Consider the following 12,380-nt stretch of genomic DNA (forward strand, 5'->3'; position numbering starts at 1 on the left):
ACACCAGGAAAGACAACCCAGCCGGCTGCTTAGCGTACTGCAGGCTCTGAGTCCCCTTGCAGGACCCCCAAAGCAGATTTAATGCTCCTGGGAAAGCACTGTCCTCCCTCAGTCACAGAGTTCAGTGGCAACACCGTGACTCTGTAATCCATGACACATAGTGAGGGAGGAAACCACTTTATCTGTGGCCCAGTGATAAGGGACAATTGGAGTGGGGTTTTTTTCTTTCCTCATGGTTGGCAGAAGCCCAATCAAGCTGCTGTCAGCTCCTCCTGCGGCCAGAGGCTGAAAGGAACTTCTGGGGCTAGAAAAAGACAAAACAAAACAAAACAAAAAAAGAAACCAACAAAAAACTATGTCACCCAGCAGGTAGAGCATGACAGGTGACAGACGACACACCCAGCTTCCAGGTACTGTACTCACAGCCTGGCTCCAGCAGTTCCTTTAGCCGGGGCTTTGCATTTTCTCTCTCATCTTACTTAATACTTTGGGATGGGGGGATGGGACAGAAACACGTTAATGTAGTGTAATGTGTAATGCCGGCACCAGAGGGAGGGGCTTAACTCAGAGTGGTCCCCCCCTCTCCCCAGGCTAGGGTGGCTGTAGGTCAGCATTTGAGATACAGTTAGATTTGACCCAGCTGCACAAGGGAGTACCTTGCAACTAGCTAGTGATCTGGAAAATGTTCAGAACGCCTTGTGAAGTGAAAACAGCACCTTATAAAAACAGCAGTATGCTCAAAATACACACAGAAAAAGACTGAAAAGATAGACACCACAGAGTTAATAGTAGTTACCTCTAGATGGGAATATCAGTGATTTCTTTTTCATTTTATTTTTTTATTTAAACATTAGTTATTGAGTAGCTACCATGATTGAGGCATAACAAGTTCTCAGAAGCATTTTCTTTTATGTTTTAAAACATATGTGGTATATGAACATCTGTTTCTTCTGTAATAAGAAGTAAGCAATTTTTCAAAGACCACCTCATATCTATTAAGAAAAGTTTTACCACCTTGGAAGAAAATCCAATGCTCAAAACCCCCATATATATACAAATATGCTGGGAAGTGACCATTCATTTTACAAATGGATTCACCATACAATTCCTTTATATAGAATGTTCTTTAGCACTCAATATCTGATTCAGTTTGCAATAATTTGCTTCAATAATGAGGGGATTATACATTCAAACTTTATAAATTGTGCCAAAATAATTTACAGGCCTTTTGGTTTAGCCTTTTGATCCAAGTTAGAACCAATACATGAGAAAAGTAAACTAGGCTGACGAAATGATCTTGTGGAATACGGATACACAGATCCTGTGCTTGTAGGAGAGGTACCCTCCTGTCTAAGAACATCTCTAACAGGCTTGGCAAGCTGAGCTGGCTGCAGGCACTTGGCAACCCCAAGCCCACCCCTTCCCCCACTCCTGCACGCCTGCACTTTTCCCTCATCTTTAAGTGCATCAGCTACTGTGGAGGCCAGTAGCTGTGAGATCTGTGAAGAAAGAGGAGTCATGCTCTGCGGCTTGGTGTCATGGCCTAATGTTAGCTCTCAAATAACAGAAAATAAACCTCCCCATTTTCAGAGTTAACGTAGGACCCAAGCATCTGTCAAAGGGGGTTTTGTGTCATCCAAGAGGCTGAAGGAAGCCTCGAGTGGGGATAGGTATGTTGGTTGCTGAGACCCCTCACCCTGCTCCCATGGGAATAGAAGTTGTAAGGGCTTAAAGGAAGAAACAAGGATCTCCCTATAACCAGGGACAGTAGAAAGGTGAGTTCGAAGAATGGCTTCATATGCCTATTTGAGCCCATTTCTATTTAGTTCCTATCATGTGCCAGGCACGGGGCAAGCATGGTGATAGAAGTGGTTTAGAGGGCAAGTCAAGATAAAGCCTCCATAAGTACACAAACCCATAATATTGCAGGAGTAAGTAGAGGGATGTGAGAGAGAAATGTCAACAGAAAGTTAGCATAGAGAGGATCCTTCTTACAGGACGGAAATGTTTTCTGGGGTGGGTGGCATTCAAAGGGGTCCAAAAATTAGACAGGCAGAGAAGGGGAGAGGGAAATCAGTGGATGGACTGGCCTGAACAAGAGCAGGGAGCCCTTTCATTTTTGAAAAGACTGAAATGCAGTGGTTTTTATTCTATTCTCTAAGTTGTACACCCAGCACCAGTATCTAATTCCAGAACATTTTCATCACCCCAAAAAGAAACTCTGTACTCACTAGCAGTCTCTCCTCTTCCCCCAGTTGCTGACAACTACTAATCTACTTTCTGCCTTTATGGATTTGTCTGTTCTGGACATTTTATATAAACAGAATCATACAGTATGTGGCCTTTTGTGTCTGGTGTCATTCACTTAGCATAATATTTTCAAGGTTCATTCAGTTGGTAGCAGATATCAGAACTTCATTTCTTTTTATGGGCAAATAATATCCTGCTATACAGTTATAATACATTTTGTTGATTTATTTATTAATTGATGGACATTTGGGTTGTTTCCACATTTTGGCTATTATGAATAAAGCTGCTATGAACATGTGTTTATCCATAGGCATCTGTCTTAGTCAGTTAGGGATGCTATTAAAAAAAAACCAACAACATAGACTGGCTGGCTCATAAACAACAGAACTTTTTTCTCCTAGTTCTGGAGACTGGAGGTCCATGATCATGGGGCCAGGATGGTGGGTTCTGGTGAGGGCTGTCTTTAAGGTTTTAGATTTCTCTCTTTTCATTGTGTCCTCAGATGGCAAAAAGAGAACTAGAGAGCTCTGTGGGGACTTGCTGGGCACTAACCCCATTCATGAGAGCCCCACCCTCATGACCTAAATCACACCCATAAGCCCCACCTCCTAACACCATCACCTTGGGGGTTGGGATTTCTACATATGAATTTTAGGGGGACATAAACATTCAGTCCATAACAACATCTTAAACAAATCAGTGGGAGCACCTACGCGAGTGACTGAAGTTCTAAGTATTTTCTTTTCCACCAAAGAATCTGGAGGTCTTCCTAGGGCTTCCCTCAGGCTCAGTCCTCATGAATCTAGATAAAGTTTTTAAGGCCCAACTTGGCTGGCTTGGTTTTTTTTTTGCAGGCTCTGGAATGAATCCATTTCTGAGATCCTGCTTGGTACAGTCTAAACCTAAGATCAGGTATTTCTTCCTCGTTCCATGTATAAACAAGGTGCAGGCTGCCCCCTGTCTGTGCCCAGCTAGGCTGTTGTTTTACTGGTGGGATTCCCATTCTCAGAGTATGCAGGCCGCTTTGCCCTTCGTGGCTATCTTCAGAGAGGCAGGATTTCCATCCTGCCCCATTTGAAAGAGAAAAACTCAAAACCCTTGGCATTCTTCAACCATCATTAATGCACGAGAATGTTACCTAAACGCCTCTTTTAAAGAAGGAAACATTCCAAGTTATTGTTTAAAAAAAAAAAACCAAAACCCTCACAGCATATCCTTAAAACTCTACTGTTGTTTGAGGTACAATTTTGAAATGTGTCTAATATGTGAACTGAGTCTAAGATAAGTAAATCTTGGCCTGAATCCATAGACGTCTCCTTAAAACTACTCTTCTCTCTTCTAACTTTGCTTTTAACCCCTTGCCCCAAACCACAGCCCTCTCTCCTCTTCCCCTCTCAATAACCATAGACCTTTCTCTCAAAAAGCCCCTAAATCATAGTTTCCCTTCTTAGAACTCTCTTTTCCAAACCACAGCCCCTGGCCTTTTCTTTCTAGTTACCTCATCTCCCAAGCCACAGCCCTCCTTTGCAAAACTTCTCTTTAAACTCATTTCCCAAACACGGTCTCTTTCCCAAAATCCACGTCCCTGAGCTACAGTCCACTCCCAGAAACCAAAAGACACACATGTCCTATCATTCACCAACGGTGCTGGGACAGAATCCAGGAGAGAAGTTTCGGGGTGTTGTGACCTGTGGAAGATGTGCAGCAACATGAGGAGGCTGTGGTGGACAGTGATGTGAGAACCATGATTTAGTGCCCCCCGGACAAGCCTCCGGCTATGGGCAGCTCCCTGCACTTGGCTGGGCTTTGATTTTCTCATTTGGCATGTACTGGGCCTCTGGCTCATAGGAGGCTTTCAGTGATATTTGTTGGCTTGATTAAGTGGTTGGGTGAAGTGTTGGGATGAGGTGACCTCCAAGCTCCTTTCAGCCCTACATAAAACGCTAATATCCACGTAGTCAAGATGAAGAGGATCACAGAACTATGGAACTTTGAATTGTCCCACCAACTCCCTCCCTTTATTCTTCACTTTGTGTAGTTTAATTCTTTTTTTGTCAAGGAGAATAAGTGGAATTTTACTGGGAAGGAATATAAGCCAATTACTTTTGCCTTTGGACTCCAAACTTCTTGAATGTATATCTGTCAGTGGGCTGCTAATGAAAATAGCTTTGGCTCCATGGGAATAACTGTGAGGACAATGAAATACAGAGATGTGAACTAGGAGTACAGGATGTCCACCCAGGATTGTTCTAAATTGCTTTAGAAGGCACTAATGAAAGGGAAATGCCAGGGTTAATAAATATTTGTTGACTGATTAAAGAGCATGAATACTGAAAATGCCTCTGATAAAGCTATTTTGTAGCTGTAAGCTTATATACGTACCAGGGAGCAGATGTAAATGGACATGCTGGTTTCAGTGAACAAGTAACCCCTTCTGAAAAGTTCTAAAAAAAATTTTTTTTAACTCAAAACAGATCATGGATAGAAATGTAAAGAGTTAAACTGTACAACTTTTAGAAGAAAACATGTGAAAATCTTCATGACCTTGGGCTAAGCAATGAGTTTCTAGAAAGAAATACCAAAAACATGACTGCCCCCCACATAAAAAATTGATGTATTGGTCTTCAAGAACATTTAAAACTTTGTTCTGTAAAAAAGAGAAAACACAAGTTATGGACTGGACAAAATTTTCAAAAATCACATGTCTATCAGAGAACTTGTACCCAGAATATATAAAAAATTCTTTTTTTTAAAAGATTTATTTATTTATTTTGAGAGAGAGAGGGAGAAAAAGCATAAGTGGGGGAGGGGCAGAGGGAGAGAGAGAATCTCAAGCAGACTCCCCTCTGAGCGCAGCGCCTGATGCAGGGCTTGATCTCAAAACCCTGAGATCATGACCTGACTCAAAACCGAGAGTCAGACGCTCAACTAACGGAGCCACCCAGGTGCCCCTCTAAAGAATTCTTAAAAAACAGTAAGAAAACAAACAACCCAATAAAACAAAGTAAAAGATTTGAACAGATAATTCACAAAAAAAAGGATATGTAGATAGCAAATAAGTATATGAAAAAATGCTCAAGAGTATATTTTGTCATTAGGGAAATGCAAATTAAAGCCACAATGAGATACAACTATACACTTATTAGAACGGCTAAAAATAAAAACAAAATTGACACTTCCGAGTGATGACAAGGAGGTGGACCAACTGGAACTTTCATACATTGCTGGTAAGAATGTGAAATGGTGTAGCTGCTCTGGAAAAGTTTGGCAATTTCTTCCTTCCTTCCTTCCTTCCTTCCTTCCTTCCTTCCTTCCTTCCTTCCTTCCTTCCTTCCTTCCCTCCCTCCCTCCTTTCTTTCTTTTTAAGAGAGAGAGAGAATGGGGGGATAGGGGGAAGGGTAGAGGGAGAGGGAAAGAGACTCTTAAGTAGGCTCCATGCCCAGCGCAGAGCCTGAGATGGGGCCCGATGCAGGGCTTGATCTCACAACCCTGAGATCATGGCCTGAGCCAAAATCAAGAGCTTAACTGACTGAGCCACCCAGGCACCCCAGTTTGGCAATTCTCATGAAATAAACATACACAAACCATAGGACTAGGAGTCCCGCTCCTAGGTATTAACCCTAGAGAGATGAAAACTCAAGTTCCCACAAAAACCTATACCCAAATGTTTATGGAAGCATCATTTATAATCACCAACAACTAGAAACTATAGTATTAATGATTTTTAAAGATTTTTTATTTAATTTTTTGAGAGAAAGAGCACAAGCAGAGGCAGAGGGAGAGGGAGAGGGAGAAGCAGGCTGAGCAGGGAGCTGATGCAGGGCTAGATCCCAGGACCCCGTGATCATGACCTGAGCCAAAGGCAGACGCTTAACCAACTGAGGCACCCCATAATATTAATGATTTTTAAATGCATTATGCTAAATGAAAGAAGTCAGAACCAAAAGGTTACATAATATGTAATTCAATTTATACGACACTCTAGAAAAGCCAAAACTATAGTATGGAGTTGCCAGAGCCTGGGGATGGGTGGAGGGTTTGACTCCAAAGGGGAAGAATCAAGGACATTTTTAGGATGAGGGACTTGTTTTATATCCTGATTGTGGTGATGGTTATATCACTTTATACATTTGTAAAAATTTATACAATTGTACACCAGAAAAGGGGGCAGTTAATTGTATATAAACAAAACCTTATTGTAAAAAAATTTTTTATTGAAGAAAATTCTGCAAGTAATGAAGGTGAAAAAAAATTGTCAGAGAATCACCCTAGGTTAGTCACGTGAGGCTTTAATGTTTACTCAAAATAGTTGTGCTTTTGGTGCTCAACTAATAGCACAATGAGTACAAGTGAACATTTTCCTGATACTGTATTTACATTGCAGCTAAGGTGACCCTTAACGACATTCCCAAATCTGGGGCAGCTGTATCTCCTTGCTTTTCCCAACCAAGTTATCTGACACTCAAGATTCTGTGATCTCAGAAGAATTATGACTGCCCAGTCAAAGGAAGTGTTGATAACACCACGCCCTGCACTTTCCACCTGAGCAAATATCACCAAGCCCTCCCTCATGTGCGCCATCTGCCTTGGTGAGTACGTTGGCCTGAATGCAGAGTCCATAGGAAGCTTCCATGACCTCCCCCCCAAATCCTCCCTGGCCTTGCCCCACTGATTGGCCCCTATCCTGATGACAGGTGAGACCCAACCTGGGTGCCTCCCCTGAGCTGGACTCACCTAGGACGAGCTGGATCTCACACTCCATTTCTTTCCCTTGGAAAGTCTATGTGTAACCCCGTGACCATTCATTGTTTAGAAATTAAAGTTCTCCTTGGAGTCTTTTGTGTCCTTGCCAACCCCTTGCCAGGCTTGCTACCACTATTCTTTTGCCAGCCCAAGGCTTTATTCGGAGGCTTAGGGAAGTGAGAGAGAACTTCGATGCTCACATCCGTACTTAACCTCTTTGGTTCTTCAATTATCACCCTCCTGAAAAATCATCAAAGTCCCAGGGAAACATCGTGGAGTCTTGGCTGTCCAGGAGAATTTTTGTGTTTTGGTCATTTTCCAAGGTTTATTGTATGAACTATCAGTTCTTCGTTGGAGTCTGTCATATGTCTGGATAATGAATAAGTTTCCAAAATGTAACTAACAGAAATTCCAGTTGGATTTCCAAGGCTAATAGAATTGTGTTCTCGCTCTCTCTCCCCTCCCCAACCCCCAACTGCCACAGCATATATTAAAAACTGACATGCCAAACTTGCCTTCCTGCAGAATTACCTCGGAAATGGAGCTGAGATTCCAGGGGTCCTGGCCTTGAAGAGAATCTAATCCAAGAAGACAAGCGGAACCGAGAAGCCTATGAAGACTTAAAGTTGGCAGGAAAAAATTCACAGCTAATTTGGGGGATAAACAGAAAAGTGGTTCTGCAAAATGTGAACACATTTTTCCAAGTGCTACAAGCAAAGGAAGGGGCTGGGGGTGGGGGCGTATTTAAGGAGGGGAACTGCCCTTTCCACCTTTGCTTTCCTCTCTTAGGCTTAGCATTCAACAACAATCAAAACATCCACAAAGAAGATGGATATTTCCCGCCCTGGGACTCCCGTGGCTTTACCCCACGTGTATCAGGTCTCCAGCCATGCCAGGGCTTCCTACCAATTTTTTAAAATTCATTTTTAAAAAAGATGTATTTATTTATTTTTGAGAGGTGGGCGGGGCAGACAGAGAGGGAGAGAGAAGTCACAAGCAGATTCCCACAATCCTGAGATCAGGACCTGAGCCGAAACCAAGAGTAGGAGGTTTAACCAACCGCACCACCCAGGCGCCCCTTAAAATTCATTTTGGTTGCTCGTGACTCCCTTTTACTACTTATCAGCTTTGTGTCCTGAAATTTCACTTTTCCTGGCATGCCCCCTTTCTACCATAGCTAAAGGAGAACTAAAATGGGCTTTCTCTCCAGAGCGGGAAAGGACTCAGCTATATGGGTTAGTATCTATTCCTTCCTGTGTAATTAATTTTTAAATTCTTGCTTAAAAAAAAAAGATTTATTTATCTATTTTAGGAAGGGAGAGAAAGAGAGAACGTGCCCATGGAAGCGGGGGACAGAGGGGGAGGGAGAGAATCTCAAGCAGACTCTCCATTGAGTGCTGAGTCCACTCAGGGCTTGATCTCCTGACCCTGAGATCATGACCTGAGCCATAATCAAGAGTCGGACACTCAACCGACTGAGTCACCTAGGCGCTCTTTAAGCCCTTGCTTTTTAAGATTTTATTTATTTATCTGACAGAGAGAGAGAGACAGTGAGAGAGGGAACACAAGCAGGGGGAACGGGAGAGGGAGAAGTAGGCTTCCCGCTGAGCAGGGAGCCTGATGCGGGATTCGACCCCAGGACCCCGGGATCATGACCTGAGCCGAAGGCAGACGCTTAAGTCTGTCAAGTGAATAGATAGAATCTTTAAAAAAAAAAAGTACTAAGAATGAACCCTAAAATAAAGTATGGACTTTGGGTCATTGTGATGTGTTAATGTAGGGTTGTTAGTTTATCAAAAAAAAAAAAAAGTAGAGTCTAATGGTACAGATTTGGGCAACTGTTAAAATTACACGGTAATTGTCCGTTCACACTGTGTTGAGTTACGGTGATGAATTTACACTTAGTGCAGAAGAAAGGAAACCAGCATCGATGAAACTGGCCATTGATGAATACTTATTAAGTCAAATAAACACAAACAAAATACTCTGAATTACCCTTTTCTTCTTTTGCCTGTGCTCTAGCGCTGTATAAAACACATAGTCAAGGCTTTCTGGGAAAGTTTCAGATTCTCCACTTCCTCAGAAACATGCACATGAGTATAAAGCAGATGAATGGCCAGAACCCTTGGCTGCACCCCAACAGTTACTAGGTACTGCAGACTCCCCGGCTAGATGGCACTCAAGAAGGGCCCAAATTGGGATTATAATTCCTGGAGATTCCAGATGCACTTTATTTATAATTTATCCTCTGTACTGGGATTTCTTGGAGAGTGAGAGGGGGCACAATTAATAGTTTTGCTGGGACTATAGGTGTAAACATATCCTAGATAAATCAGGATGTATGATCACCATGCCTAACTGGATCAGAGCAGTGGAAACAGTAATAATGGTTCCTGGGGCACTGGGAAGGCTTTTAAGTCAAAATATTTCTGCACATTTTCTTCCCTCACTGATGACTTAAATTTCACCAATACTGATTCATTCCTTTGGATTAGAAGTTCCCAATCAGGGGTGATCTCCCTCCCCCCAGTCTCCTCCCACCTTTGCCCCAGGACATTTGCCAACGTCTGATATTTTTCATTGTCACAATTGGGAGGGGTGCTGCTACTGGCATCTAGTGGGTAGAGGCCAGTTTCCTGCTAAACATTCTACAGTGCACAGGACAGGCTCCCACAACAAAGAATTATCCAGCCCAAAAATGTCAGTAGTGCCAAGGTTAAGAAACCCTGTTTTGGATAAAGTTGTCTGTCCTCTGGCTCTTACTTGAAGATGCATGCGTGTCAAGAGAATGAGAAGACAAGCCACAGACTGAGACAATATTTGCAAAATATATATATATATATACATATATATATATATCTATATCTATATCTGTGACAGGACTGTTATCCAAAATATACAAAAAATTCTTAAAACTCAACAATAAAAAAACAACTTACTTAAATAATGGGTAAAAGACCTAAACACACACCTCATCAAAGAAGATAAACAGGTGGCAAATACAAGTTTGAGAAGATGTTCAACATCTGTATGTCATTAGGGAATTTCAAATCAGAACAATGAGATACCATGACATACCTATTAGAATTGTGAAAATCCAAAGACACTGACAACACCAAATATTGATAAGGGTGGGGAGCAATAAGAATGCTCACTCATTGCTGGTGGGAATGCAAAATGGTACAGTCACTTTGGAAGTCAGTTTGGCAGTTTCTTACAAAATTAAACACACTTATACATACAATCCAGCAATCATAGTCCCTGATATTTACCCAGGTGAGTTGAAAATCTATGTCTACACAAAAACTTGCACATAGATGTTTACAGCAGCTTTATTCACAATTGCCAAAACTTAGAAGCAAACCAAGATATCTTTCAGTAGATGAGTGGACAAATAAACTGGTATATCTATATAATAGAGTATTATTCAGCACCAAAAAGAAATGAGTTATCAAGCCATGAACAGACATGGGAAAACCCAAATGCATATTACTAAGTGAAAGAAATCAATTTGCAAAGGCTATATATTGTATATTTCCGACTACATGATGTTCTGGGAAAGGCAACATTTTAGAGATCATACAAAGGTCAGTGGTTGGCAGGAGTCAGGGAGGAGAGAAAGATGAATAGGTAGAGCACAGAGGATTTGTAGGGCAGTGAAACTATTTCATATAATACTACAGTGGTGGATATAGAAACGTGGATATAGAAAATTACACATTTGTCAAAACCAAGAGTGAACCCTAATGTAAATTACGGACTTTAGGAGATGATGATGTGTCAGTGTGTGTTCAAACAACAAATGTAACATCCGGATGTCGATAGTGGGGAGGCTGTGCATATATGGGGGAGTGTGTGGGGTAGATGGGAAGTCTCTGTACCTTCTGCTCAATATTGCTGTGAACCGAAAACTGCTCTAAAAAAGTGAAGTCTATAAAAAAGAAGATACACGAGGAGAAATACATCCTTCCTATTGAATGATTTTACCAAACGATAAGTGACATTGACAGATAAAGGGGATGCCAAGGTCCAAAAATTACCAGCTTTAGCATTTTGCCCATGCTGACTCTGGTAGAGTAGACTGGGAGGCGGTCAGGCGATGCGGGAGGTGACTGCAACTCCCAGACGTTTCGAGAGATGTTAGGAAAGTTATTCATTCATCCTACTGTCGGCCATATATTATGGCCTAATCAGATTAAGAAGATAGAAAAAGGAACAAAAAACAAAAACAGATGATAAAAAAAATTGGGTGAGGATTACTGGCCCCGTTATTTGGGTGTGTGAGAGGACTGGATCTCCCCTCTTGTCTGCGGGGTCTGGAGGTTGGCTCGGGGAGCTACTGTTCCTGAGTATCCTCTGCAAAAGTACTCCTCCTGCCTTGATGACATGTGCACCGGAGGAGTTTCTGGAAGAGACATTTAATAGCCTCTAATGATTTCTGAAGGAAATTAGTGTTGCCAGAAGCATCAGAGAACTAATAGTGTGGCAGTCTAAGCAGAAGGGTAAGGAATTGAGAAACAAAGAAGGAACTGAAATATCCTACTGGTTAAGGAAATCTCTAAGTCTGGGGCTGCGTCTGCGGGTTTCCAGGTAGCTGTGTTAAGTTATTTCTCAAATGACTGTGATGAGTTACTCCTATGCTCTAGAGAAGCCACATTGCACTGTCCACATGGATCAAGCTTCCTTTTAAAGACCCTGGCCCCAGATTCCCAGACACCTAGTGTCTTAATGAAGATGAGCAGGAACTTTAATTTGTACACAGGGATTAACAATTTTCATATTTTCTCTGTGGCATCTTGCAGATGTACTTTTTTCTTTTTAAGTCACATGGAATTGAAGCAGTTTCAAATATTTCTTGAAACAGGTAAGCCACTGCTTTGGGATAGAAGTGTTCCTTTATGTATTATCTATTTGGAAGAGAATTTGCCTGTCTTAACTAGATTGCAAACTGGCACGTAATATAAATTTATTGGGGGTTAGAGGTACATCTTTTACAACCTTATATCCCCACAGAACCTAGCACAGAGCTCTGTACATTGTCAGCCCTTAACAAATATTTGCTCAATCAATGCACAAAGGAATTAATACCAAACCTCAGTGAAGTTGGAAGGGACCCTGAGTGATCAGTGTACTTCCCCATCTGGAATGAGGTAAACAGACACGTGCACATGAAGGGTTCTTTCTTCCTGGATTTGCTTTTAATATCAGAACAGCAGGGTCAGTCCCTCATTCTTGAGGATCCATGGGGAATTGGCATTCACAAGCCAAGTTCCCAATTCACGAGTGCTCCAAAACAGTTTGACATAGAGAAACTCTTAAGGACAAAAGTGTATCACTTATCAAAGGCCTTCAGCAATCAAGTCCGGCATTCAAAACAGCCCTTATTA

The 12,380-nt window shown here is 41.9% G+C and overlaps 1 long non-coding RNA gene across 1 annotated transcript; it reads left to right on the top strand.

Moving 5' to 3' along the window:
* Nucleotides 1-283: 283 nt before the first annotated feature.
* LOC114208984 (uncharacterized) lies at nt 284-7,687 on the top strand. Its single transcript, XR_003609209.1, has 3 exons — nt 284-410; nt 6,635-6,839; nt 7,519-7,687. It is a non-coding gene; the product is annotated as an uncharacterized LOC114208984 (long non-coding RNA).
* Nucleotides 7,688-12,380: the final 4,693 nt, after the last annotated feature.

This window comes from Eumetopias jubatus, unplaced genomic scaffold, assembly GCF_037043125.1.
Source record: "Eumetopias jubatus isolate StellerSeaLion01/CBP00866 unplaced genomic scaffold, mEumJub1_p1.0 scaffold_1, whole genome shotgun sequence".
NCBI lineage: Eukaryota > Metazoa > Chordata > Mammalia > Carnivora > Otariidae > Eumetopias > Eumetopias jubatus.